The sequence below is a fragment of the Furipterus horrens genome, unplaced genomic scaffold, assembly GCF_987537825.1.
Source record: "Furipterus horrens unplaced genomic scaffold, mFurHor1.1.pri manual_scaffold_2, whole genome shotgun sequence".
Classification (NCBI taxonomy): domain Eukaryota; kingdom Metazoa; phylum Chordata; class Mammalia; order Chiroptera; family Furipteridae; genus Furipterus; species Furipterus horrens.
In genome coordinates this window covers 154,080,868-154,107,591 of record NW_028327172.1, presented here as the reverse complement: position 1 = coordinate 154,107,591, position 26,724 = coordinate 154,080,868, and the positions used below count along the sequence as shown (strand labels likewise).

The window sequence follows — 26,724 nt, the reverse complement described above, 5'->3', positions numbered from 1 at the left end:
GCTCGCTTGTGTCACTGTTGGGCCGGGGGAGGGGTCCGGAATCGAAGGTGCAGAGGGAGCCTCCCAGTGGATGGTGACCAGCCTGGATCGAGCTGTCTCTGGGGTGAGGGCCTAAAATTCCCAGGCTATTTTCCAAGAAGCCTCATCCAGGTACATATTTAGAATGATGTGACAGAGGGGAAAACCTTCAGGAGTAAATGCCCTAGATCTGCCGCTTCAGTTTCAATGAGTACACAAATCAGATTCGGTCGGTGGGTTTGGGCTGGGGATGGGGGGCAAGGGGGGTTGGGGGTCCCAAGCGGGCGGACCTAACAAGCGCCCAGGTGACGCGGAAGCTTCTAGTCTGAGGACAGCACTGGGAGCAGCCGGGCCCAGACCACAGGTTTCCAGACTAGATTCCTGGGGTTTCCTGAAGATACCGCAGGAGCCTGCCTGGGGGTGGCAGGGAGGGGTTTGGAGTAAGATTTCCCTTGAAAAAAGAGGGTTTTCATGCTTTGAATAAAAGCCTGAAAACCACAGCTCTAAATATAATATCCTATTCATTTGGTGATACTTCTAGAATGTGTGGCAAGAAATGTCTATCCCAAAGATCGTTCTTTTATATGCTTTGCTGACTCAAGGGAATCAGCAGCCATATTTGGACTGCTGGCCTCACAGTGACCTCCTGCTACCTAATGGAAAATGTTGAAGGTACTCTACCTAGAAATACTTATATTTACACAGCCTCTGTGGTCTCTCTCTCTCTCATAGATGTGATAGGAAAAAAAGAATACCCGCTTCTGGAATTCACCAGCTCCAGCTCTTTACTTCTATTTGAGACAAGGAATTTTATTTTTTCCTGTGGCTAAGTGTCCTATGGGCAAGGCGGGGAAGGAAGGCTACTAACATGCAATTATCAGAAATTGTTACCATCTCTGAAAAACCTGTCTGTCCCAAATGCTCTTCACCATCTCCAGTTGTGTTCTACAGGGAAAAACATTCTGCGATCAAAGGAGCTGGGAACATGCCAGGCCAAGCAAATTGCTCTAGAATCCCTTAGTCATTTATAAGCTAACGTGGTTATCATGCTCCAGAAGGCAGTAAGATCTGCAGCACCGCCTGAATGTCCTTGGTCACAGAGTCCATTTTCCTGGAACATCTCAAGGAGCAGCAGAATTCCACAGAACCCAATTGCTGGGACCAGCTGATAGAGCCCCAGCACAAGAACACCTAGTGAAACATCTAAAACTGAGACAACGTCTTCCCTGCGGTCTGGCTCTCAAAGGAATCAAACACCCCAGCCTTCCATATCTGGAATGGCAGCCCCAGGAAGTTCCTGCCAGGACTCTGGGCAGCCCCGGGAGTGTGGCAGAGGCTGAGGCCAAGTGCTGCTCACATGAGCCTGGGCTGGGTTTCACTCCCCTTTGTTGCCCTTGGGTGGCCCACAGACAGCTATCTAGAAATGTGGGTCCCACTGGAAGTGGAGGGTCATAGAAAGATGGTGTAAAAGCAGCAAGGGGGAGGTGCCCAAGCTGGAGGGTGTACAGAGCACCCAGGGACCAGGGAGAGCAGGAGAGAGACCTCTCGTGTACAGAAATTGGGTTCTGAAGAAAGCATGGGACCAAAGAGTGTTCTGGGCAGGCCGGTGGGTGCAGGGGCTCAGGGAGTCAGGATGTAACTCGGAGTCAGGATGTAACTCGGAGTCAGCGCACTCAGGCTGAGGTCGGGCAGCCTTGCTCCCTATGGAGGCCCCTGCAGCTTCTCAAACAGTGTAGCCTGATGATTCTAAGGACTTTCCCGGGTCTGGCAGTAAAAACCGTCAACACAGCATGTCCCCAATTGTGAGGATGGTACATTCAAGGCAAGCAAGGGGATCTTGGTGGTACACAGACAAACATTTTTATTTAATAGTTATGTTTTTGTTTTAACATTTGGGGAAAAAAAGTGAATGAGAACCTCGTGCCTATGCTTCCCCAGATGTTGTTTCTTCAACTGAGGCTGAAGCACGTGGCCCTGGGGCTGTGGCATGTGCTCAGCCCCCCAATTTTACACAAAATGGGAGCAGAAATGACAAAGTTGGGAGCAGGTAAATATGTCTGTAGTTATAGACACCCAGGAAAATTCAGAATCTCCTCTAGGAAAGACTGTCTCTGACTGCATGGGGAAGCTGGTCCCTGGGCCGGGAGGTACAGCTGTGGGGTCACAGGCTCAGCAGGCACTCCCACCTGCCCCCCCTACCCCCAATCCCCTCCAGCCAGCAGCAGCTGGACGCTCAGCTGGGCTTGTTTTCCGAGCAGCAGCAACGAATGTGTGAGCCCTGAACACGGACTTCGCTCTGTTCGCTGAGTCTCTGGAACCAGCTTCCAAGTCAAGAACTGCTCTCTCCTGATTATCCCCAGAGGGACAGATCCTGAGGACATGTAAGAAAGTCTAGGGGTGAAAAGGAAATGCCAGAATGCGGGCAGTTTCCTGCCTGCCCAGCTGCTTTACGACCTGGCTTCTGTTTCTTTAGATTCCAAACTTAGATTTAATTCACTGGATGAGATTATCTTAATTTGTACGACACCCAATTACGCCTGGTGAACCTGTACTGAACATGCAGGAGGGCTCCTTCAGGTAGCACAAAATAGGTCTCCCTTTGGTCCCTTAATGCTGCAGTTTAACATGAGAGGGCTCTTCACATGCAAATGGCCAGGCGTAAATAATGTAAAACTTTCTATTTTCTGACTATGGTTCCAACCTGATTTAGGCAAGAGGGCTCTGCCCATTTTTCACTCTCCTACACTATGTGTCAGCACTATTCTAAGACACTGACACATTAATGCACTTAACCCTGTGAGCCAGGATGTCTATATTCCTGTCTTAAAGACAGGAGAGGAAGGCACCAAAGAGGCGGAGTAACACCCAAGACTGGGGGCCAGCAAGCTGTGAAACTCAGCTTTCAAACCCTGAGCCCCTACAGGTGTCCCCAGGAAAAACATGTAGGACCCATATCCTGTCTGGTCACATGTTTAAGGACACAAAACTAAAAGCAAATACCAGATGCGTGGATTTCCACCATCAGTACTTTTCTTTTCTTTTAAGTATATTTTATTGATTATGTTGTTAGAATAGTCCCGATTTTTTTCCCTTTGCTCCCCTCCACCCAGCACCCCCCTTCCCTCCAGGAATCTCAACCCCCCCCTTAGTTCATGTCCATGGGTCATGCATATAAGTTCCTTGGCTTTACCCTTTACTATATTATTCATAACTTCTTCCTGTCTATTTTGTACCAACCAATTATGCTTCTTAGTCCCTGCACCATTTTCCCATTTCTCCTCCTTCCCCCTCCCAGCTAACAACCCTCCAAGTGATCCCCATACCCATGACTCTGTTCCTATTCTGGTTTGCTTAGTTGGATTTTGTTTCTATTTTTTAGATTCAGTTGTTGATAGTTGTGAGTTTGTTGTCATTTTAGTGTTCATAGTTTTGATCTTCTTTTTCCTAAATAAGTCCCTTTAACATTTCATATAATAATGGCTTGGTGATGATGAACTCTTTTATATTTGCCTTGTCTGGGAAGCACTTTATCTGCCCTTCCATTCTAAATAATAGCTTTGCTGGATAGAGTAGTCTTGGTTGTAGGTCCTTGCTTTTCATCACATTGAATACTTCTTGTCAGTCCCTTCTTGCCTGCAAAATTTCTTTTGAGAAATCAGCTGACAGTCTTATAGGCACCCCTTTGTAAGTAACTCTCTGCTTTTCTCTTGCTGCTTTTAAGATTCTCACTTTATCTTTCCCCTTTGGCATTTTAATGATGATGTGTCTTGGTGTGGTCCTCTTTGGGTCTAGCTTGTTTGGGACTCTCTGTGCTTCCTGGACTTGTATGTCTATTTCCTTTGCAAAATTTGGGAAGTTTTCCTTCATTATTTTTTTACACAAGTTTTCAATTCCTTGCTCTTCCTCTTCTCCTTCTGGCACCCCTATGATTTGGATATTGACACGTTTAAAGCTGTCCCAGAGGTTCCTAAGCCTCTCATTTTTTTCAATTCTTGTTTCTTCATTCTGTACTGGTTGACTATTATTTCCTTCGTTATGTTCCAAATCATTGATTTGAACCCCAGTTTCCTTCCCTTCACCATTGGTTTTATGTGGATTTTCCTTCATTTCACTTACCATAGCCTTCACTTCTTCCCTTATGCATTTGCCATACTCAAGCATATCTGTTATGCCTGTGAGCATCTTTATCACCAGTGTTTTGAACTCTGCATCTGTTAGGTTGGCTATCTCCTCATGACTTAGTTCTCCCACTGGAACCTTGATCCATTCCCCCTTATGGGCCATACTTCTCTGTCTCCTCATCTTGACAGGCTCCTGTGTTTGTTTGCCTCTGCTTCTCAGTTAGAGCTGTCACTCCTGTTACATTGTAAGGGGCGGAACCTTAGGGATTCACCAGTATAGGGCGACCCGTTTCACCATGTTGTGATGCTGTGATGTTGTGTGAGGGGAAGAGATCTGAGAGGGCACAATGCCACTTGCTCTGCACTCGCCTCTTTTCCAGGCACTTCTCCCACTTCTGTATGGGACTGGCACCTCTCTAGCTGCTTCCCTGGTCTTTGTTCCCAAAGTGGGTGGGTCTGTGGACGTTCTAAGATCTTGGTGGCCCTTTAAACAAGCAGACTCTGCTGAGAGACTGGCAGTTTCTTCCTCCGCCCCAACCCCCACTGGTTTGCACAGTCAGAAGCAATGAGGCTTTATTGTCCCTGACGCTGGAACCATGAGCTGTGCGGTCTGGTCTGGGGCTGAGAATGCTCTCCAGGTGTCCCTCCCAACTTTTCAAAATGTGTGACTGAGCTTTCTGCCGGCCTGCCGCTGCTACCGCTGCTGCTGCCGCCACACCGTGTTCTCTCTGCTCCTCTTACCTGTCTGGATGAGTATTTCTTCTTTATAACTTCATTGTTGGACTTCCATGCAGCTTGATTTTCTGGAACTTCTGGTTGTCTCCAGTTTTAAGATAGTTGTGTTCCTTCTTAGTTGTGGAGGGAGATGCAGTGTGTCTGTCTAGGCCTTCATCTTGGCCAGAAGTCCCTCCACCATTAATACTTTCAGTGTGGTTTTAGGTGATGAAAATTTTTTCTCCAACATGGGAATCAAAAATCTAGAGAAAGCTCTAGGTGACTGGTTTCTGGAAATGGGACTGAATGCCTGAGGAAACCCCAAGAGCATAGCCATGAATGCCAAGATTCCCTGTGGGGTGAGGGTCCTGGGAAAAGAAGAGGAGATGGGGAGTTGAGAAACCTTTCTCAAATATTTGTCCTAGGGTTTGAAGCAGGAGGGAGAGGAGGTCCAGCCCTTCCACGGGAGTGTCCAGGGATTGCGAGGAAGCAGATGTGACCTGCTGCTTATCAGCTCAAAATTGCAAATGCTGTGCAGCTAGTGACCTGTTCTTCAGGCCTGGAACCCAGGCTGGCCCTGGAGCCACACTGAGCACTGGTGTCTGGTCGGTAGCATTGCAAGTTTGTTCGGGTCAGTGAGCAACTTCCGCCCACGCTGGCCCCAAACCTGCAGTACCTGGTCATAGGTCATCATCACTGCTCAGGGCCCAGAGAAAACCCTGTAAAGAAGAAAAAGTGGGCTGGGGCCTACTTCCTCAGGCCACAGGAGCTGGAAAAGGCTGAGCAGACCAGTGTATACAGCCTTGAACATGAGACTTTATAGACCTTGCAGGATAAGATGGGTCTAACCTCCTCTGCCCTCAGGGCTCAGCCCAGCCTCTTCTGGCCATGCCCCTCCCCAGGGAATGCTTCTCTAAATATAGTCCCTCAGCTGGTGAGTCCAACTTTCTGTCTCCAACCAGCACCTCACTTCCAAACTTGGCCCACCTGACATCCTCGCTTGGACATTTAATGGGCATCTCTGACTTCACTCCAGTTGCCTGCATACTGGCGCGGCTCCCTACCTCTGTTGCTGCAACTCCATCCACCCAGGTGCTCAGCCCAATACCCTTGACATTATCCCTGATTTTTTTTTTTTTTCACAATTCACGTCAAAGTTGTTTACTCAAAAGATGCCAGTATCCAGCCCAAGGCCTTGACCTCCTGCCTGCACTGTTGCCGTGGCCCCTGCCATGTTTCCTGCTCTGCAGGGAGTCCCTGACGGCACACAGGGGCCCTAGCCTTCTGAGCCCTGTCATCCATGGCCCTCCTCTGCTGACAGCAGCAGGCCTTGACCTGGCTGTGTCCCTCCAGCCTCACGTCCTCAGGCCCCTTTCACTCCCTCCAGCCACTCCAGCCTCTTGCTGGTTGAAAGGCCTGGCTCCATCCTCAGGGGCCTTGCCCTCCATGGGGAATGCACTTCCCAGACAGCCAGCCGACCAACCGGCTTGCTTTCTCACCTCCACATTCATGTTCCACCTGCCACCTGCTCAGCAAGGCCTCCTTGGGCCGTTCTCTCTATAATGACCATCCCCACTGGCCCCATGCCTCTTCTCCCTGCTTCCCTGATTTCTTTTCTCCAAAACTGTTTCTCCTTCTTAGACACCACGTGGTGTCCATACCTCTGTTCACCATCCGCACCCTTTATGGTACAGGGGGTGGGAGGGGGCATTTTGGTCACTGCTGTATCAAGCGCTAAACCACCGACCACCTAGTAGGTGCTGGTGCAGGTGTGTTGCCTGAAAACCCTGCCTGTCCCCCACAGTGCCCTGAAGAAAAGTGCTCTTCACAGGGACAATTATTGTTCAGATTTATGATTCTTAAACTGAAGCCCTTCAGATACCTAGCTGCAGGTATTGCCCATGTCCCCAGGTAGCTAACAGCTGTACTTGGCCACAGCTTTCCACATCTCAGCTGCAAAGGGCAGGAGGAGGATGGTCCATTGGGGAGCTCTGAGCTGTGACACAGGAACTCTATCTCTACTTGGTAGGGCCTTAGGGAAGCAGACAACCAGGAACCATGCCAAGAAACTGTCAGATAGTTTGTCAGGCACAGGCAGATAGGTGACAGGCTGACCACTAAGTTCAGATGGGCAGGCGAGAAACACCTTGTGTCACAGAGCCCAGAGCGGGTAGAACATACTGGCGTTGTCTGTGTCTCCCCACCAGACTGAGCTCCTAGACTACAGGGTCCAACATACCCTCTCTGCCCAGTGCCCAGCTCAGACCTGGTACAACGCTTGTCAGACTGGGCCAGGCATCCACCAAATAGCCACTAGGGACACTTTCTTTGTTTGCACATTTCTAGCATAAGCTAAGCCTCTTTGGGGTACGTGAGCGGAAGTCTTGCAACCCACCAGCCCCCTTTGAGAGAAGGCAGCTGTGTCTGAAACAAGAATGTTTCAGAGTGGCCTCCCTTCTCCACCCATCCTGGGTTACCCACCCGCTGGACACACCCTGGAAACCAGAAAAACAGTGGAGCCAGCTGTCCTGAAAGAGAAGATGAAACTCCTGCAAGCAATTCGTAAAGAAAGAGGACGTAGAAACTAAGACCAAGCAGCTTCGTCCCATAGCCGCCCCTCATGCTCATCTAAGGGGACACAATGAGAATGGCCAGGTCAGCCAGACTGCCAGCTCTCACCCCCAGCAGGGATGCTGGTGGCACCTCTCTCCCTCCTGTGGAAGCAGCTCCCTCCTCTCAGCTCACTCACAGCTCTCCCTTGTCCTGGTGATTTGCAGTTTTGAGGGGTAGGAATCAAATTCTGAGACATGAAGCCTGGGACACTTTTCCACCAGGGCGCCTGATGCCTTTGCAGGGGACTAAAATTGTGACCTCATGGTGTTGTGTAAACCAGGACAGCCCCCCTCCTCCAGCCCTTCCTGGCCTTTCAGGCGTTTTCCCTCATGCTCCCCAGGCTTTTTCTCCCAAAGGGAGCCCAACATGCCAAAAAAGTGGTCCCCAGCTTGGAATCCCAGAGCCCCCCGCAGCCGTGATGAACGGCTCTGTTTTGCATGACAGCTACTTAGCCTGTGGATTGCTGGAAAACTCAGCCACACTGTGAGTAGGGAAGTTGGAAGGAATGTTGGTCTTTACTGGGATTTAATATGACAGGTTTCTGGCTCTGAATTTGGAGATTAACTCTTCGTTCTTAAAGGAGGAAAAACCCTTTAGCTCTCTGAAATAGCAGTTTAGTGGGAACATGTGAAGCTTTGAAAGCATTGCAGGCAGTTCGATTTGCATGTTCCTTCTTTCCGGGGCTGCATGTTTTCTGTGTCTGATAAGATGTTTGCTACACATCCTCCCTTCCAGGGACACAGACAGTCAATTGTCAGCTCAAACCATGTAATCTCTTAACCATAAGGCTGCCACATCTGTCGGCCAGTTGCTGCGTGGTTGGATATTAACGTGGCTTCTAATTTTACTCTTGGAATTTAATGTGAAAAGTTTTGATGAGTGTATGTAATTCATACTTTCAGAGAGTCCTGAAAGAGAAACCGATGCTTTTATCGCCCACATCTCTGAAGTAGATGGTTTTATTTTCAAATCCCATTTCCTCCTCCATTCCCCTTACACAAATGCATTATAAAATAGACCAAATGGGGCATTACCTCCCTTTCCCCAAAATGTATTCAAATATTTGTCTAGGTTTGGGTGAAGAGTCCCCTTCAATGCTGTGCTCCTACGGTACGTCAGACGTGCTCATTGTTCAACATGAGACTCATCTCGTGGGTCCTCATTCATTCATCTATAAAAACAAATAGAAAATTGGCATAAGAAAGACGATCCCTGAGTCATCTTGAAAGAATTCAGTTTTAAAACTTGCTTTTGCTCTCATCCCTGTTTTTACTGAAATGAGCTGGATTTAGTAATGGTTTGTTCCTGCCAACTTAGTTCACTTTTCCCATTTCCCCCTTCTCTGGGTCTGCCCTACATCTCCAGTGTGGAAAGTGACTGCATTTGATTAAATGCAGTTTTGGGTGGACCTTTTTATTCAGAGACTTGCTTCCATTAATATAGTTTGGGGTATTTTTTAGGAACAGACTCCAACAGGCTAGAGCAGAAATGTTCAGTAACATACGCATCTGAGAAAGCATTGCTTTCACGATTACTCCCTATAGCTGCATTTATCATTAACCAACTCCTGGAAAGTTTCAAAAGGACATCCCTTCTAAGCATTCACCCCCTTTTTGGGGTCTTCTAGGCTGAAAGCTTAATGAAGCCTGTAGAGCAGAGCCCCAAACTAACTGTGCTAGTGCGGTGTATGAACTCCTGCTGGAAGTTCTGAGGTTGCTCTGCAGATACTGTCCCTTTCTGCTGAGTGCATTTTACATGGCCCTGACCAGGAAACAGGGCAGCGACACCCATAATGAATGGCCAGAATTAAGCAACTCCTTTGATTGAACTTGAGTCTCTCAAGTTCACATGAAGTTCAGAAGCAGGACCTCAACACAGCGTTTTGTGTGAAGAGCTGTATCTCCAATGCATGGCATTGTGTCGAATGTGAAAGGCTAATGAACTTGACCCAAGTCATGATCAGGTCCCTCTGTCCCTCAGTAGATATGTATTAACTGTTTTATCTGGACACTTTTTAGGCCACAGGATAGATTGGTGAGGCAGAACCAAGCACCACTTTCTTGGCACTTACACTTCAGCCCAGGAAGAAAAATGGTGATTTGACTATGGCAGTGAAGTTTCTCTACCAAAGAGCAGAAGAAAAGTTTCTAGATTCTTTTGGCCATTTGGGGTTTAATACTTTTCTAGAGTTCTTGGGAGCATTTGCCTTTTAAACATATTTTAAGAGCTAGGGCCAGTGAAGGAATGGTAGTTCCTGCAGAGGGCTGGATGGTGATGGGGAGGAATCTAGGCAGAACCCAGTCCAAGGATTTCATTTTGAGGTGAAAACTCTGAAGCTTTCAGTGATGTTGTGCATGAGAGAGGCTGCCAACCTCCCGTGTAAAAACCTCCAAAGAAGACAGAGGGAGAGAAGACAGAGACAGTGACATGGGAGAGGACAAAGTGATTTGGAGAGAATGTGAGGAAAGAGGGAGGAGGGGTAGGTGGAGAGAGAGGAAGGAAGCAGGAGGCTTGGAAGGAGCTGGGGCCCTGGAATCAAACCCTCCAGGCTAAGCTCCTCCCGCTTCAATCAGTGGGGCAGAGCCTTGCTTCTCTGTGATGAGTTTCAAGGTGACTTTGGCTATTTCAGTCTTTCCCTTCCAAAGCTCTCCCCTTTGTCCCTGCCTTGTGACAGAGTAAGTTTTTGCAGGAAGTGTCTGGGTCTGAAGGAGTATAAATAATGCAGGGGCTGCCGTTGTAAATAAAATTAACTTTAGACTGTGATAAAGAATAAGCATTTATTTGGGCAAAAGGAGCTGCAGCTCAGGCAACACAGATTCAGGTAAAGAGACTTACACTATTTCACTGAGCCAAAGGGGGAGCCGCCTTTCATAGAGGAAGTTCCTGCCCAGGTTTTCAGTGAGGGCTGCTTTAGGAAAATGAAGTATCCAAATTGTGCACTTCTTATGGCACAGAGCAGGTCTCTGTCCTTTTGTAGAAAGAGGAAACCAGGATTCCCTGCAGCAGCTGCCTCAGATGGCATAAACAGGTGAGGCCTAGTGTGGGAAGAGATTTCAGTCTGAGGTTGAGGTTCTTCCTGGTGTACAGAGTCCATGAGGAGCCCTTGTCAGGAAAGGATCACCAGCCTCTTATTATTTATAGAATTTGGGTCCTTGGCTGACCCTGGGGATTCCATTTCAGCAGATAAATTCCTCCTCAGGATTCTTATCAAATGAACCTGTCTTCTAGGGTCCATATGATAGTGCATATTTCAATGGAGTGCAAACAAAATATTTAGGAGACGGTGTAAAACTAAGCAGCACGTCAGTTTTCCGGTGCCCTATCAGCTGAAATGTTTGAGGCTGCATCCTTGGAGCATTCACATTTTTAACTCAGCACATATTTGTGCCCCTGTGTTCAGCTTCTGGCACCTCCTCTGGTGCTCCGATTCCCTCTGAGGAGAGCAGCAGAGCCGGGCTGAGGATGCTCATCTTGTTGTCTGGGCTCTCACTGCTCTGCAGAATTGATTGCCCCTTGATATCACAGCAGAGAGCCTGCAGCAGTGTTTGCAAGTCCCCTCCCCCCACTCACCACAGCAAAGTGCAGGCCTGAGATACTAGGTTTACAAGACACTTGGTCTTTTCCACAGTTCCAGGCTAACAGCTCTCCAAAACCTTGGAATTTCCTAAGCATTGAGAATGAAGAAAAAAAAAAAAAGGTGTCTCGTTATGTTAATGAGGTGACTTTTGGAAAACACCTACGGGAGGGGGTGCGGGGAGGGGGTGCTCCTGGTTGTCAGTGGAGCCAACCACAGTGATTAAGGGAGTGAAACTTTCAGCCCTACTCCCTGAACTCTGGGAAGGAGAGAGGGGCTGGAGTTTGACACAGTCACTGACAGCCAGTGTTAGTCGATTATGACCATGTAATGAAGCCTCCATAAAAACCAGGAGGATGGCTTGCTGTCCTTTTTGTTCCGAGAGTTTCCACATCGGTTTCAGTGTGGGAGCCAGAGCATGTCCACGTGCCACTGTGCCAGCCCTCAAACTCCTCGAGGACAGAAGCTCCTTCTTTCAGGACCTGGCTCTATGTATATCTTCATCTTGCAGTCAATCCATATTCTTTAATATCCTTTGGAATAAATCTGTTATCTAGTAAGTAATATGTTTCTCTGAGTTTGTGAGCCATTCTAGCAATTTAATCAAACCCAAGGAGTGGGTTGGGGGAACCTCCGATTTAGAGCCACTTGGTCAGAAGTACAGATGACAACCTGGACTTGCGATTGGTGTTCTGAGTTGGAGGGGGTCATTGGAACCTCCAGTCTATGGCCGGTAGCACAGGCAAGAGTCTGGGCTTGCATCTGGCTTCTGAAGTGTGTGTGGTGGGGGCAGGGTGGGAGGGTAGAGGGGATAGTCTTGAGGACTGAGCCCTTTACCAGTGGGATCTGGTGCTATCTCCATGTAGACAGTGTGAGAATTGACCTGAATTGTAGGACACCCAACTGATGTCTGAGAATTGAGTGTTGGGAGGGGGTCTGGGAAGCCCCATTCAAAGTCCCTATCTGGAGTCTTTCTACATGCAGGTGGGAGATGGAGGACTACCTGGGACACAGGTGAGGCCACTCTAAAGCAACATGTCTGTGATGCTGGGTTACCTCAGGTCGGATATTAGTGGTTGACAGGGTGGAGTGAGAGCCTCAGGAGGAAAGAGAAGAGGGACAGAGGGCTTTCCGACACTCAGATCTTTCAGACCCAGCACCCCATCTCCAGGCCCCTGCCTGCCCAAAGATCAAGACTCGAGGGAGGCCTGCAGGCCAGTGAGTGTGCAGCATCAGGAGGAACACTCTTCTTGCTGAGGAGGCTTCATGCTACGGGCATGCGTGTGCCACAAGGGGCAGATGATGCAGAGTAAGGACTGCCTTCTAATATGAAGGCAACGATACGGCCAGCCCTCAGGAGCAAGAGTGACCTCGTACCTGTGATGGCCACTCTGGACACTGCCCGAGTGGGTGATTCTCTTCGTGTTTATGAAAAAGCTCTCAAACACCAGTACCGAATGACTAAACAAACCCAGATTGTTGTGAGGGATTTGGATGGGGAAAGGATTAACTCACTTCCAAGAGCTTTGGCTTCCTCCCAACACTATTTACTTAGCTGAGAACTGCCTTTCAACACCAGCCTGCTGAGAAAGACCAGGAGGTCTGCCCCCAGGGGAGGCGTCATTGGAGGAGGGGGGACAAAGAGGGCACATTAAAAGACATTGGTACCAGCTCTCTGCTGGCTTTCTTACTCCGTCAGGCCCCTAAATGAAACACGGAGACACTGGAGGGTCTCTCTTTTGTGTTTAAGAAAGAACTGCATAAATGGGCTTATCACCAACTCAAGTCTCCATTAAGTAGTGGTAGCTTTCACCTGCTTACTTTTGCCAACAAGTTAATCATGATTATTATGATTTAAATATTTCTCCTCTAGCATCCACAATGATTTCAGTGCAAATGTGTTAAGAGATGTTCCAATCCAGACCCCTCAGTCTCTGCTTAAGGCTCTGGTTTTCATATAGAACTGGGTGGTTTTAACTGCAAATGTTTGATGATCTGCCTGTTCTTGCTGGATTTGCTTATGGTGTGTCCTCTGTGAGCCTGGACCAAGGGAGGATGTCCTAGGACCTGCTTGAACACTGTATGTCAGTATCCCCGGCCTGTGCTACCTGCCCACAGACAGCATCACTAGTACACCCCTGACGGCCCTCCAGTGACAGCGCACAACGTCATCATGCATTCCGTTCAGTTCGTTTGTTCAGCAAACTGTTAGGTATAGGAGTGTGTAGCAGGCATGTACACTCAGATTTTTAAGATGAGATGGTAAAATGTGAAGCTCTGACTTTGAGAAAAGGTCTAGAAACCACCAAATAAAGCTACAAAGAATTATGACTAGTGTTCGTCGAGTACTTATTGTGGCTTGAATGGTGTTAAGAGCTGGAAACAGTCTGCAGCAACAGTCACTAACCCTCGCCGGAATGAGGAGGAGAAAACCAACATCTCCAGAGGCCGGCCACCAGGGTAGGCTGCTCCTCTCCTCCCCATACCCTTCTGATGATGCAGCGTTACCCCACCCTACACTGTGGAAATGGAGGCGTAGAAAGGGGACTCACTCTCTCATTCACACTGAGAGCAAGTGGCCAGAGCCAGAATCCAAACCAGATCTGTCTGGCTCCTGGGCCGTTCATTCTGCCTCACAGAAGCACTGGGAGCCCAGAGCACACGGAGATGAACTCTATCCACAGAGACTGGGGAAGGCCTCAGACAGAGGGTGACCTTTGAATGGCAAAATGAGCTGAGACTTCCTGTCTCTGGACTCCTTTCCCTTCCTCGTCCACAAGGAGCCGTGGTGCTTGCCCACGGAGGATCGGGGGTGAGGGGGGCCTCTGCTTCCTGCCAGCACCAGAGCACATGCCAATAGGCTGGACTTGGATATTGAGGGACATTGCTAGACAGATGACAGATAATAGATGCTTCTCTCTATTTTTTAAATTATATTTTATTGATTATGCTATTACCGTTGCCCAGCTTTTTCTCCCTTGCCCCCCCTCACCCAGTGCCCCCCCCTCAGGCAATCCCCCCACCATTGTTCACGTCTCTGGGTCATGTGTATAAGTTCTTTGGCTACTCCATTTCCTATACTGTACTTTACATCCACATGGCTATTTTGTAATTGCCTATCTGTACTTCTTAATCCCCTCACCTCTTCATCCATCCCTCCACATCCCCATTCCAACTGACAACCATCAAAACACTCTCTGTATCCATGATTCTGTCTCTGTTCTTGATTGCTTAGTTTGTTTTTTAGATTCGATTGTTGATAGATATGTAATTTTTGCCCTTTTATTTTTATAGTTTTGATCTTCTCCTTTGTCTTAAATAAATCCTTTTAACATTTTATATACAGTATTCCATCACCTATTGTGGGTATTACATTTTAGACCCCCCTACGATAGGTGAAAATCCACAAAGTAGGAACCTTACATTTATTTTAGTATTTATATATATTTTAAGGCTTTATAAACCCTTCCCACACACTTATAAACCATTCCCAGTCCCTTATTAACTGTTCCCAGTCCCTTATTAACCTTTCCCACTCCCTTATTAACCTTCTCCACACTTTTATAAACACTACTTATGTTCTTAAACATATTCTACACTCTTAAACCTACGTAACTTTAACAAGTTAACTTTAACAGTACCGCAAAATCCCGTGATATAGCGAAAAATCCGTGATAATTAAATATAATCCGTGATAATTAAATATAATATTCTTTAAAATCCTGCGATACAGTGAGTCCATGATAAGTGAACTGCAATATAGAGAGGGCCTACTGTAATAATGGCTTGGTAATGATGAACTCCTTTAGTTGTTTTTCTTGTCTAGGAAGCTCCTTATCTGCCTTTTTATTCTAAATGACAGCTTTGCTAAGTAGAGTAATCTTAGTTGTAGGTCCCCGCTTTTAATGACTTTGAATATTTCTTGCCAATCCCTTCTAGCCTGCAAAGTTTCTTTTCAGAAATCATCTGACAGTCTTATGGAAACTCCCTTATAGATAACTAACTTCTTTTCTCTTCCTGCTTTTAAGATTCTCTCTTTATCTTTAACCTTTGACATTTTAATTATGATGTGTCTTGGAGTGGGCCTCTTTGTATCCATCTTGTTTGGGACTTTCTCTGCTTCCTGGACTTGCATGTCTATTTCCTTCACCAAATTAGGGACATTTCCTGTCATTATTTTTTCAAATAGGTTTCCAATTTCTTGCTCTTTCTCCTCTCCTTCTGGCACCACTATAATGCAAATGTTGGACCTCTTGAAATTGTCCCAGAGCCTGCTTATACTATCCTCATTTTTTCAATTTTTTTCTTCTTGTTGTTCTGATTAGGTTTTGTTTTTTTTGCTTCCTTATATTCCACATCATTGATTTGATTCTCAGCTTTACCCACTCTACTGTTGTTTCCCTGTAAATTGTTCTTTATTTCAATTAGTGTATCCTTCATTTCTGACTGGATCTTTTTTATGCTGTTGAAGTCCTCACTAAGTTCCTTGAGCATCCTTGTAACAAGTGTTTTGAACTCAGCATCTGATAGATTGTTTATCTCCATTTCATTTACCTCTTTTTCTGGAGTTTTGATCTGTTCTTTCATTTGAGCCATGTTTCTTCATATCCTAGCTTTGGCAGCCTCCCTGTGTTTGTTTGTATGTATTTGGTAGAGCTGATTTAACTCACTGTCTTGGTAGTATGGCCTTATATAGTAGGGTTCCGTGGCACGGCCTCCCTATCACTCAAGTGGGTACTCGAGGTGCACCCTTCATATGAGCTGAATACACCCTCCTCTTGTAGTTGAGCCTTGGTTGCTGTTGGCAGATCAATGGGAGGGATTAACCCAGGCCATTCAGCTGCAAGAATTGGCTGTGACCACTGACCTCCAACCTCTGCCCTCTGTGGTGGATCAGCTGTGCAGGGGCAGGGTGGTGGTGCTCTGATGTGGTCTGTAGTTATTCACTTATTCACTGGATATGCAGGCTCTGGGATTTCTTAGGTGATACAGGCCAAGGTCAGCCCCAACCTGTGTTCTGCTTGGAGCCAACTTGCATGAGCTCTAAAGCAATCTGAGATATCTGTTATTTGTGCTGGGCTTGGAGAGTCCCAGGTGAAGACAAGCTGTGAATCTAGGTTGGCTGCTGCTAGTGCTGGGCCTGGGGATCACTGAGGCCAGTTGTTGCTTGTTTGAGAGGATTTAGGAAGTTGTGAAGCATGAACCAAGACCAGCTATATGGAAAAGCAGCTTCAATGGGCCTGTAAGTTAGGTGGGCTGGAGTCTCTGTTACCAGGTCAATGGAACCTCAGATAGGCACCAGCTTGCTGGCTCAGTCTGGATGGATGTGGTTTCTTTAATTCCATAGTTGTCAGACTTCCTTTCAACTTGATTGCTGATGGTTCTGAGTGATGGTTGTTCTATACTTTAGTTGTAATTTTGATGTGGTTGTGCAAAGAGTAGAGCCATGTCTGCCTACACCATTATCTTGACTGAAAGTCTAGAGGTTTATTAAAATCAAGGAAGGCCATGAAATCTTGGGACCCAGACGTGAGGAGGCCAGATCAGGGAGGTAGAGATGGGTATTTCTAGCTGCTAACAGTGCATCACTGGGCACAGGTAAACTCAGTGACTCTCAAAATGGTCAACAAATGGAGCAGAGGGAGAAGGATGTCTTTGCAACTTTGACAAATGTCCCTGGAGGGATGTGGAGTTACCCATAATGCATTCCACACACCTTACTCAGGTTCCTGCCACAGAGCTGCCATCATCCTGGTCAGTGACAGCACAGGTTTGGGTGCTGAACTGTTCCAGATGCCTTTAATGAGATCTCGACTGTGTGTTCCAGGCGTTGGCCATGGACAAACACTCAGCTAACTGGCTTCCCAGGCCCCTCAGCAGAAATGGCATTTTCTGCTGAGAAGCTATGAACAACTGAGAGAAACTGGTATGGCCAGCGGGACCACACAGTGACTGCCAATAGCATGTTCTAGCAAAGACAGCTTGGGCAGCTTCCTTGTTAGATAAGTGCCGCCCAGCTCAGGGACAAGAGGTGTAGACTTAGGGGTGGTGTTGTAGAAACAGCTCAGAGAAGGAGGCATTGGTAGTCACTGCCCTGGGTTTTGGCTTAGTGTCAGATGTCAGCTAAAAATTTAAAAAACAATCAAACAAGTAAAACCTGCTAGCACACAGAGCCACGAAACATGACTCACCTCTAGAATGCAATGAAGAAAACTCCAGAGCTTGTCTCTTGGGGCCCATTTAAAGACTCCAGTGATAGTTATCTGTGATATCAATAAAACATCTGGCCTGATGTTTGCTATTGAGAGCCCCTAAGGAAGAGAGAAAGGCCATATTGAAAAAGCATTTAAGATCTGTGCTTACAATTTCATAAGGGAGACACTCCTCAAAGGTTCTTCTTTGCTAATATTTCTGAAATGACGCGCTGGTGTATTTCTACCAGCTTTCACCTTCAGTATTAATACTGGTACCATTCCTATCTGAAATATCTGTTATAATTGTGTAATTACACACCTCATTTAACCAACTGGTAAGCCAGGTGACTGATTAAATATTAACAACTTTTTGGTTCTCCTGGTGTCATTAGTTGGAACACAACCCTGTAATCTCAGGTAACACACAATGGTAATTATCCTTCACATTCACAGTTAGCTGAAAACCCAGAACAGTCAACGCAGATAAGGCTGCCAGGTAGAAGATCCATTGCCTTTAGACCCTGTGTTATGCCCACAGTCTTGAGCAGGGACATTTCAGCCCAGCTCAGGGTTTTAAGTGGATGCTGGCCCAAGCTGGGTGACGGCTGCGGGATTCCCATGCATCCAGCCCACTCCAGTCATAATTCAACTGGGCTTCAGAAGTTGTAATGTGATTTTTAACTAAAGCACGAAGATGGAGAATCTGGTTTAGTGCCAGGGTCCCTCAATTTAGAAAACACTGCCAAGTCCTGTAGAGTGTGCCGTGGTTATGCCCCATGAGCCATAGAGCAGTGGGAGGCACGTCCCAGGCCCAGAGGATTCTAGCTTGGCCCTGGGGTCCTGCCTGTACCAGCTCCTCAGCCTCCTTCCATGCTGGCTTCCTTTTAAACTGGCCTTTTCCTTCCGATCATCCAGTGCAGAGACCCTGAGCTGTGCCCTGGGGTGCCTGTGGGGGACAGGTTTGGAGCTGACTGGGGCTGAATAAACAAGAACTCAGGTCTTGAGTGGGTCTATCTCTCCAGGCTGAAGGAGGCCTGAGTTGCTTTGCCGTCTGGAAACACAAAACCAGCAAGACCAAGCCCTTCCATGAGGCCAGGGAAACCCTGCCAACCCTCAGGGGCCTCTCCTGACTTTCCTTCCTGGATCCCCAAACATGGTCTCCTGGTTGGTGGCTGATGGTTGTCTTCTTCCTGCCCCAGGCTATTAGCTAGTTTTGCAATCTCTGCTCAGACATGGGATGGCCAGGTGACTGCATTACTGGGCTGGGGTCTGTCTAGAACACTTCTGCACCACAGCTCAGATGGCGTGAGAGTGAGGGGGAGAAGCATATCCTGTCCAGCCCCTACGTGGCTGAGGTAGGCTGTCTCCCCTCAGCACAGGAGGCCTATGGTGGCCCCTCTCCCTCTGGGGTGGTGCTGGTGCACATCTGGAGGGCCACCTTGAGAAGGATCAGGGCATCACAGGGAACATCCTCCTATAAACACAAAGGCTGTGCTGCTGGGCCTGGCTTGGCAGAGAATGAGATAGCATTAATGAGAAAGAATTAGCCAATTATCGCTCAGACCACATTTTAAAAACACCACTCTTTGCTGAACTGTGGAGAAATGTCTAGAAGGATTTGGGCTCATCTTGATTTATTAACACATAGCCATATATTGATGTGAGGAGCAGGAGAGAAGAGAAGGCGCAGATGACGCAGAGTGGGGACCTGGAGGTCAGGGAACTGTCCAGGGGCTGCCAGGCTCCTTTAGACTGGTGACAATGGCCTTGTCCACTTATCTCATCTATGAAGTTGTAAACCTCCAGCCCAATTGCTTTATAAATTAGGGGTGATTAAAGAGGGTGGCCTCTATATTACATGTCAGAAACTTCCTACTTTTGGTCAGGGAAGAAAATGAAAAAAACAATTTCCTTTGTAAAGAAAAAATAAAATTCTGTGCAGCCACTTTGGGGTTTGCATTTACTGCTGGGCAAGACAGAGCGGTTTGGATCCTGCAAAGTAAACAACCTGGCAGCAACCCTGGGAAGAGGACACACTTTTCTTTGACAACTCATTTGTTGGATCTTTATTATCCTAGAGATTTGGGTCGCTGTTGCTGTTTGTTTATTTAATACCGAAGTCAAGGAAAAAGTCAGAGGGAGCGAAATTACACAACTTTCCACTCTCTAGAGCAGAGAGTCAGCACATTAAAATTGTCTCTGTAAATTGCCTCGGGAACCATTAAAACTCACTTTAAAAATCAGGAGACTTGGTCACTGGTCCCCACTCACTAATTTCTTATTTGACAACTGATCTAAAGATTTGCTTTCACATTCAACCAGCCCAAAGGCAAATTTGGATGGTTGGAGGCCTTTCATGTTCTGTTCCACGGCTGCTTAGCTCTCCACTTCTCTGTAACCATCCAAGTATCAAACTTCTGGGCTCCTGGGCAGGGCTGCCAGATGCTGCCCACTGCAGCCATGGCCTTCGTGGGTTTATAATTTTTCTTCCCTATTTTGCCTCGTTCCTAGGGAATACTTTTTCATAGCTGGCAGGAGGCACCCAGCACCCAGAGGCCCTTAGCCTCCGAGACCTGCCAAGCCTGCTTGAGACTGGCCTGAAAAATGCGGCTCAGCTCAGGGCGGCAGTGGGGAGAACGCAAGAGTTTAATTGGTTCTGACTTCAGGATTCAGATCCTTGTTTTCCCCGGAGGTGTGCATTGCAGGAAACAACATTACCAAAGCCAGGTCCTTTGTAAACAGGCTGCAATTAATCAGTTCCACAGTCATTTGTAATGGGAAAACGTAACCGAGCATTTGAACATTTAATTACAATATTTTGTAATTGTTAAATCACCAGTGACATTACAAAATGCTCTTGGTGACCAGATACACCATGTAGTTCTGTGTGAGAAGGCAGAAACGCTCAGCAAAAATGAAATACTTGTAGGCACCTTTTCTCCTCCTTAATCTTCTGCAAAAGGAAGCAATTTAAATAAATAATTTAACTTGATTGTTTTTAATTACATTGTAAACACATGCAAAGATAATCTAGTAAAAGGTAAACACAAGTCAGTTGGTAATAAAAATGCAGGCTCCAATTCTTCTTGGATGACAGATGAAATGTGTTTAATATATTCTTGCTCTGTGGAAAACACAGACCATTTAAAACTGCAAACAAGTGAATTCAATTAGCAGACCTGGTTCAAAAAGCCTTGGCGAACTGGAGGGCAAGGACTTCCTATCATCCACCCATTGCAGGACCAGGGAAGCATCTGAGTTTACGGCTGATAGGAATTGGTGGAGAAACCATTTAAAATTGGTGCCTGTGTTTTTCCATCCAGCCATGTCTGGCAAGCAGATCCACAAAGAGAGTCAGCTGCTAATGTTTTCAATCCCTCACCTTACATAAACCCTTAATTCATCAGAAAGATATAAAAGTGGAGAAAATACATTCAGTGCTGAAAGATGGACTACTAACTGCACCGCTTTCAAGTGCAGGTGAGTCCCAACAGGAACGTTCAATTCCAAACTTCACTGCACTCATCAATCACAGTAAGAGATTGTCTGGGGGCCTGCGCCACCTCACAAGAGGTCGTCCCTGCCAGAGTCCATCCTGGGCTCAGTTTTTGAGCTGGTGACGTTTTCTACTTAGAAGGAGAGAATGCCCATTTATTTTCAAGAAGAATGGGCCTTTGCCTTGGTGTTCAAGACATATTATTTTCAGTTGCTTAGCAAGGTCATTACTTTTACATCCGAAATGCATTAATAGCTTGGTTCACACATTTAATTGCTTTGACTGGTCTGGAGCGAGAACCCTGTTGGTCATCTGTACTGCACGCACATAGGTCTTCCTTTGTTTAACTAGTTAGTAGCCCAGGTCCTTGAAAGAAGGAGCTCAAGGCTCTGGAGATTGAGATGCACAATTTCCGTAGGAAGCCAGAAACATCAGCGGGGGTCCTTACCCTCCAGAGCGGGTAACTCCAATGCCTTCAGTGGTCTCTCATGCTGCTTGCATTTCACTTATGAGAACTGAACTACCAGTGCTCCAGGGCAAGCCAGGAGGAGAGGACACGGTTTCAGTAGTGTGGCCGTGTCAGATGGGAGGGATGGCTCAGCAGTCCCCCACCTGTGGGGACCCTGGGACGGTGCAGGTTGAATGGATTCCTTTATAAATTTCATTCTCCACCCTGTCCTCCCTTAATTACAAGTCCTGTAAATTTGGATTTGCATCTGTTCTGTGAGTGAGACTTGCAGGACATCACTGTACTCTGTAAACATTCCTCCACAGCACTGTATTCACCAACCCCAGCGCCTGGGGCTGTGTGGGCTAGGGGTGTGTTTGAGAACTTACGGTTTTTGCTTTCCTCGTGGAGCACAGAACTCAACCCCTTGGAAGATGGGACTTCACTCTGTGCTTATTCGTGTGACTCATAACAAGACAAGAAACAGAACCAAGTTTCCGCAGTGAGAGGAGCAGTTCCTGTGTGGCATCTCGGGGTGTCTGGGCTGCATATCACGGTGTGTGGTTGGAGGAGGTTAGGAGGGAGGAGTGAGAACATGACGGGAGAAAAAAGCGACAGGCTGGTGGTGACAGCGCAGGATGGAGCTCCAGGTGTGGCAGGCTCACCCAGGTGGGGCAGGACAGGCACCTGGCAGGCATGCAGGCTGCGGGGAGGGCAAGTCCCGCATGGCCTCCCACTGAGCTGGGCTCAAGATCGGGCAGAAAGAGGTGGTAAACAAGGAATAAGAGATTGTTGTAAAAAATTGAGGGCTACCTCCCAGTTTGGAGCCCAACAAAAAACTGTGTCACTGTTTGAGGAGGTGGGCTGAGACTTGTATGGTTCAAGTGGAAGAGCAGCTGAGGCCTCTGAGGGAACAGCTCCATCCTTAGGACGGAGTGAGGGTCATCAAATGAACGACTATGCGAGCAGAGGTGAGGCAAGCAGAGTAGAGCTGAGGGCAGCCCCTGTCACGGGAGAGAAAGCAGGAGGGGCTGGGCTGGGTGTGCAAGAGAAGGTCCGCCCTAAGGTGGGGCCTCAGAACCAGAGATGTTATTTCCATCCATATTCCCTGGATGGTACACAATCAGATGGCTTGTCTGCAAACTCATAGTTACACAATAAATGGTGGGGGACGAGGGGCAGGGCGCAGGGCGCGGACAGTAAGATAGCCCATGAAGTTGGAGGGACAATTTTCAGCATGCTCCAGATTCAAGACTTTTCAGTAATGGTTAATCTTTTCTGAGTCCTGTTTTAATGGTCTTCAAGAATTGTCCATTTAAGATGTTTTCTCAAAGGAAATATTGTGATGACTTAAAGGCCTGCGGCTGTCTGTACTGGCACCGATGTCAGATGGCACTTCGTAGGAAATGAGCAGGAACCAGATGAGGGTTGGATGCAACCAACTGCAGTGCCGCCGAGTGTGAAAGGTTTAATTCAAGCCTCACAGCGTGGCAGAGACTACTCACTTCACCTAAGGCTGATGCAGCCTGTGCAGATGACACCTCTGAGCCGCAGCACAGAGAAAGAGAGCAGTTGGCCTGCTTTCCTGCAGCCCTGCCAGACGCTCTGACTTCACGAGAGCTAGTGTCTTCTTCCCGGTCTATCCACTTTGTCACCGGCTGGAATTTAGTGGTTTCTTCCCTAAGTTAAAGGCTATTATCACTGGAGTATGTCTAAGGTCTTCCTGAACCTACCTCCTTTTTTTTTGTTATTCTAGAAGGCCTTTGGCTCTTTCTGTATAGATTGCCAATGATGGTCCTGGGCTCCAGACGCGCTCTTGTCCCAGGAGAGAGCCCAGTTTGGGTCTCAGCAGCATGGTTTTCTACCTATGATCTCAGTCCTTTAGCAAATTGCCCAGTTTTGGAGCCCAGAACATTCTCTCCAGGGTTGGTGAACAAGAAGGCCAGTCGGTGCCCATTATGGCCATGGGTTTGGTGATGCAGAAGCTTCCCAGTTGCCCCGGACTGAACTTTGAGTGAATCCCACAAGACCCAGAAACGCATGAGTCCTTTGTGAGACTGGCATGGCCTTGCCTTCTTCAAAAACAGAGGCCCTCAGCTTTTAACAATTATGACTGTAATTACTATTTTCCATCTGTGATGATAAGCATGTTGGAAGTAGTATTTCAGGGCACTGATGAAAATCAAAGCAAAATGAAAACATTGGATGGTTGGCTAACACCAGCCAGTTTCCTCCTCCCCTGTTGCCTTTTGTCATTAATGAGAGAGCCAAACACTACTCTCCCATCCATGTGCCAGTGGCGTGCTGCAGCTGAGCAGCCCATCTGACTGACAGTTGGGAGATCTTCCTGAGCAAGGGCTGCGCTGGGCCAGGCTGGCCCTTCAGGCCAGGGACCCCACAGTGGGCGTGTTGGGTGTGTGGTTCTCTGTGGAGTGTGAGCACTCAGGAACTGTGTTGATTTGGGAATCCCCTTGGAGGACCCCTGAATAGTTCCATAAACACTTTTTTTTTGGCAACTTGGGACAGACTTAAGCTGCTATAAAAAAGGAAACAGACCTATTTTTTTCAAGCCAACACACTAAAATTGAAAAAGAAGGACCTCTGAGGAATACACACAGGAGAATGTGAATTAACTAGGTGTTACCTTTGAGTGGTTTAGGCCAAGTGACAGCTCAGTGAAAAGCAGACTTTCCTCCTCCTGGTGGCCTGAGCGTCTGACACGGGAGAGGCAGTTGGCATTTGTGCGCATCAGTTACAGACTTGGTCTAATTGTAGAATCACTCCCTGGAGGGATGAAGGGAGGACAAAGATCACTCTGAAGTCTGAGAGGTCTTCCTTTGACCACGCCCTGCCACTGTGACCCATTACACTTCAGGGGTGGTCAATGTCAGAGAATTCAACAGCAAAGCGAGGCTTTGAGGAGAAAAAAGGAGTCAAACCCACTGGCTCAGAAAACTGGCCAGATGGGGGTGTCCTGGCAAGGAGAGGAGAAGGGGAGTGGGAGGAGTCCAGAGGAAGACTGTTGGTTCCAGTATGGCCAGAATTTGTACCTTCTTCAGGGCTTCCATTTATGCCACACCATTTTATTTGAATTAGGATGGGAAACGAGAGACATGTCAAATCCAACCCAGATTCAAGGAGTGGACAACTCTAGTCAAGTGAAACTTTGAAAAGGGGTTTTAAAACCCAGTGGCTTACTGAGATGAGCCCTCGGCTGGGCAGCAATGTCTCTTGGTTCCTAAGTGATGGCTGTGCCTTTTTACAGAAGGGCCATTCAAAGGCATGCAGGGCCAAGACCTTACCAGAGAGGTGCCAAAAGACCTTCCCAGGGGGCCAAAGGGTGTCTGAAATTCCCACCCTAATTCCTCCTTTTGGCTGCAGGCCATCCTTCAAAAGGCCTATAAAATGCGAATGTGTGGGGAGAGATGAGAGTCACCCATCCAGCTGAGGACAGCAGGGACCTGAGGGGCTGGGTGAAAGCCCAGGAAAGACATGCTGGGAGCGGGGAAGGGTCAGGAAGTCAAATGTCTATAGCAGCAGATTTCACATTGCATTTGGACATTAGTGGGTCATGAAGTTAATTTAGTGTGAGGTAGCCAGAATTAAAACAAGGAAATTAGAACCAAGCATATCAAAATGCATGTGAATTACTATGCATATATTATTATTCTTTTTATGAACTCAAACTTGTGTCCTGATGGTAGGTCTCTGTATCTTGAATGTGTGCATGTGTGTCCTGTGTTGAAAAGATGTCTCTGGCCCCATGCTCACGGCCTGTGTGGGACTGTCAGGCAGCAGGGGCTCAGGTGAGGAATTGTGTGGGCACCAAAGCTGAGGGGGTAGGACGACTTTTGCTTTCTTCACAAGTTTGCTGAGACGAGGCCTTCCTGAACAATAATAGCATAGGTATAGCTTAATATGGAAAAGCCATTTTTTTTAATTGAAAAAAAAAAGCAATACATTCCAATAATGAAAAAGTGTCATTTCTTTCCATCTTTCATTCCCTCTTTCCTGAAGCAACCCTCCAGAAATTGTCTGCCCCTCACACCCTCCCTTTCTTCCTCCTTTCTAAAAAGCAGATGAGAGCATACTATATATTATTCTGCACCTTGCATCCTTCACATAATACATTTTCAGCACATCAGGTGCTAGCTACTTCAATATTTTATGTTACAACATGGTATTCCAACCTATGGTGTACTGTAATATTTTTTAAACCACTCTGATGGACATTTACGTGCTTCTGTAAACAATGCTGCAGTGAACATCCTCACATGTTGGTCTGTGCACTGGTGCAGTCATATCTACAAACACATTCCTAGAAGTAGAGTTCCTGGGTCAAAATGTCTGTGCATTTTAGAATTTGATGGACATTGTCCAATTTTGTTTGTTTCAATGAGGTTGTACCAAAATATTAATGGCATTTTGCTGCCTGAACACCAGGCCAGGACCCCTCCTTGTGGAGAACAGAACTAAACTAAGATGGCATCAGTCTTGTCAACCAAGAAGCCATGTTTAGAGCATGCACGGTAGAGCAATGACTCAGAGGGATGATGGAACCCCTTGAGCATGCACAATACAACGTGGTAGACAACATGTGCTTATCTAAAGAAAGGGTAGCATCATCCTCTCAGAGCACGCACAGCAGAGCAACAGAATCAACATGTGCTTATTGAGGTGGCACAAAACGACATGTATCAGTCAAAGGTTGATGCAACATCGCATCATACAAGAGTATGAAAGCACAGGCCTTTGAACAGAGAGCTGAGACAGCTGAGAGGAGCTGAGATGGTGGAGAGATGCTCCGCTGCCCCAATCGTCCCTGCTCTAGCTGACTCTGAAGCTGCCATAGACTCTGCCTTGCAAGACGCCGACTGGCTGCTTCCAGGCCCTGGCTCTGATCTGTACTCTCGGGGCTTGGGTTCATTAACTCCCAAATCTCCTGTGTGATGTTACTGCTGATTGTTTCTGAGCGATTATTATCACTATTGGGTTACTATAAATTGGGATTGAACCTGCATTAATAAAAGCTTAGTGAACAGCATACTCACCTGTGTTGACTCACTATTATTCCTTGGGGCCAGTGTTGCCTGCAGGGCTGGTGGCAATATAAGCTGCCGGCACCTCTGTTCCCTGACAAAGGCTGGATGTTGGCTTAAAGGAAAGACTCTAGCGTAAGCTTAGAGTATCGCTCACGACTCTCTCACTCTAACAGAGCCCTATCAGTCCTTCTATCATCAAAAAGCTCCTCATGCCCCATCCTGACACAGCACTTCTGCCCGCCTGCTTCCCCACCCCACCCATTACCTCAACAAAGAATAAACGCCATAGAAAAGACTTTGTCTTCTTGCATATTTTAACTTTTCTTGGGTGTAAACATTGTCAAAAAGTCTTGTTTCAATGAATGTCCTATGAAAAATTTAACTGTGCTTTAATTTGGATTAGAGTAGGAATGGACAGTTTTTAGGTTCCTAAGAACATACTCTTAAATATTACTTCCAGATACAGTCAGAGCTTTGGGATGGTTATGCAGCTCATATGTTCAA

At 47.1% G+C, this 26,724-nt stretch overlaps 1 protein-coding gene across 2 annotated transcripts in view; it reads right to left on the bottom strand.

Annotated features, from left to right (window-relative positions):
* Positions 1-8,409: 8,409 nt before the first annotated feature.
* ZNF438 (zinc finger protein 438) overlaps positions 8,410-26,724 on the bottom strand; it is a 192,419-nt gene continuing 174,104 nt past the window's right edge. The window contains exons 6-8 of one of the 2 annotated variants that reach the window (XR_016509082.1): positions 23,823-23,962; positions 17,232-17,351; positions 8,410-8,637 (exon numbers count right to left, since the gene is read on the bottom strand). The gene's annotated coding sequence lies outside the window, so the exon portion shown is untranslated. The remainder of the gene's footprint in view (positions 8,638-17,231; positions 17,352-23,822; positions 23,963-26,724) is intronic. The other variant, XR_016509083.1, reaches the window with a different exon arrangement.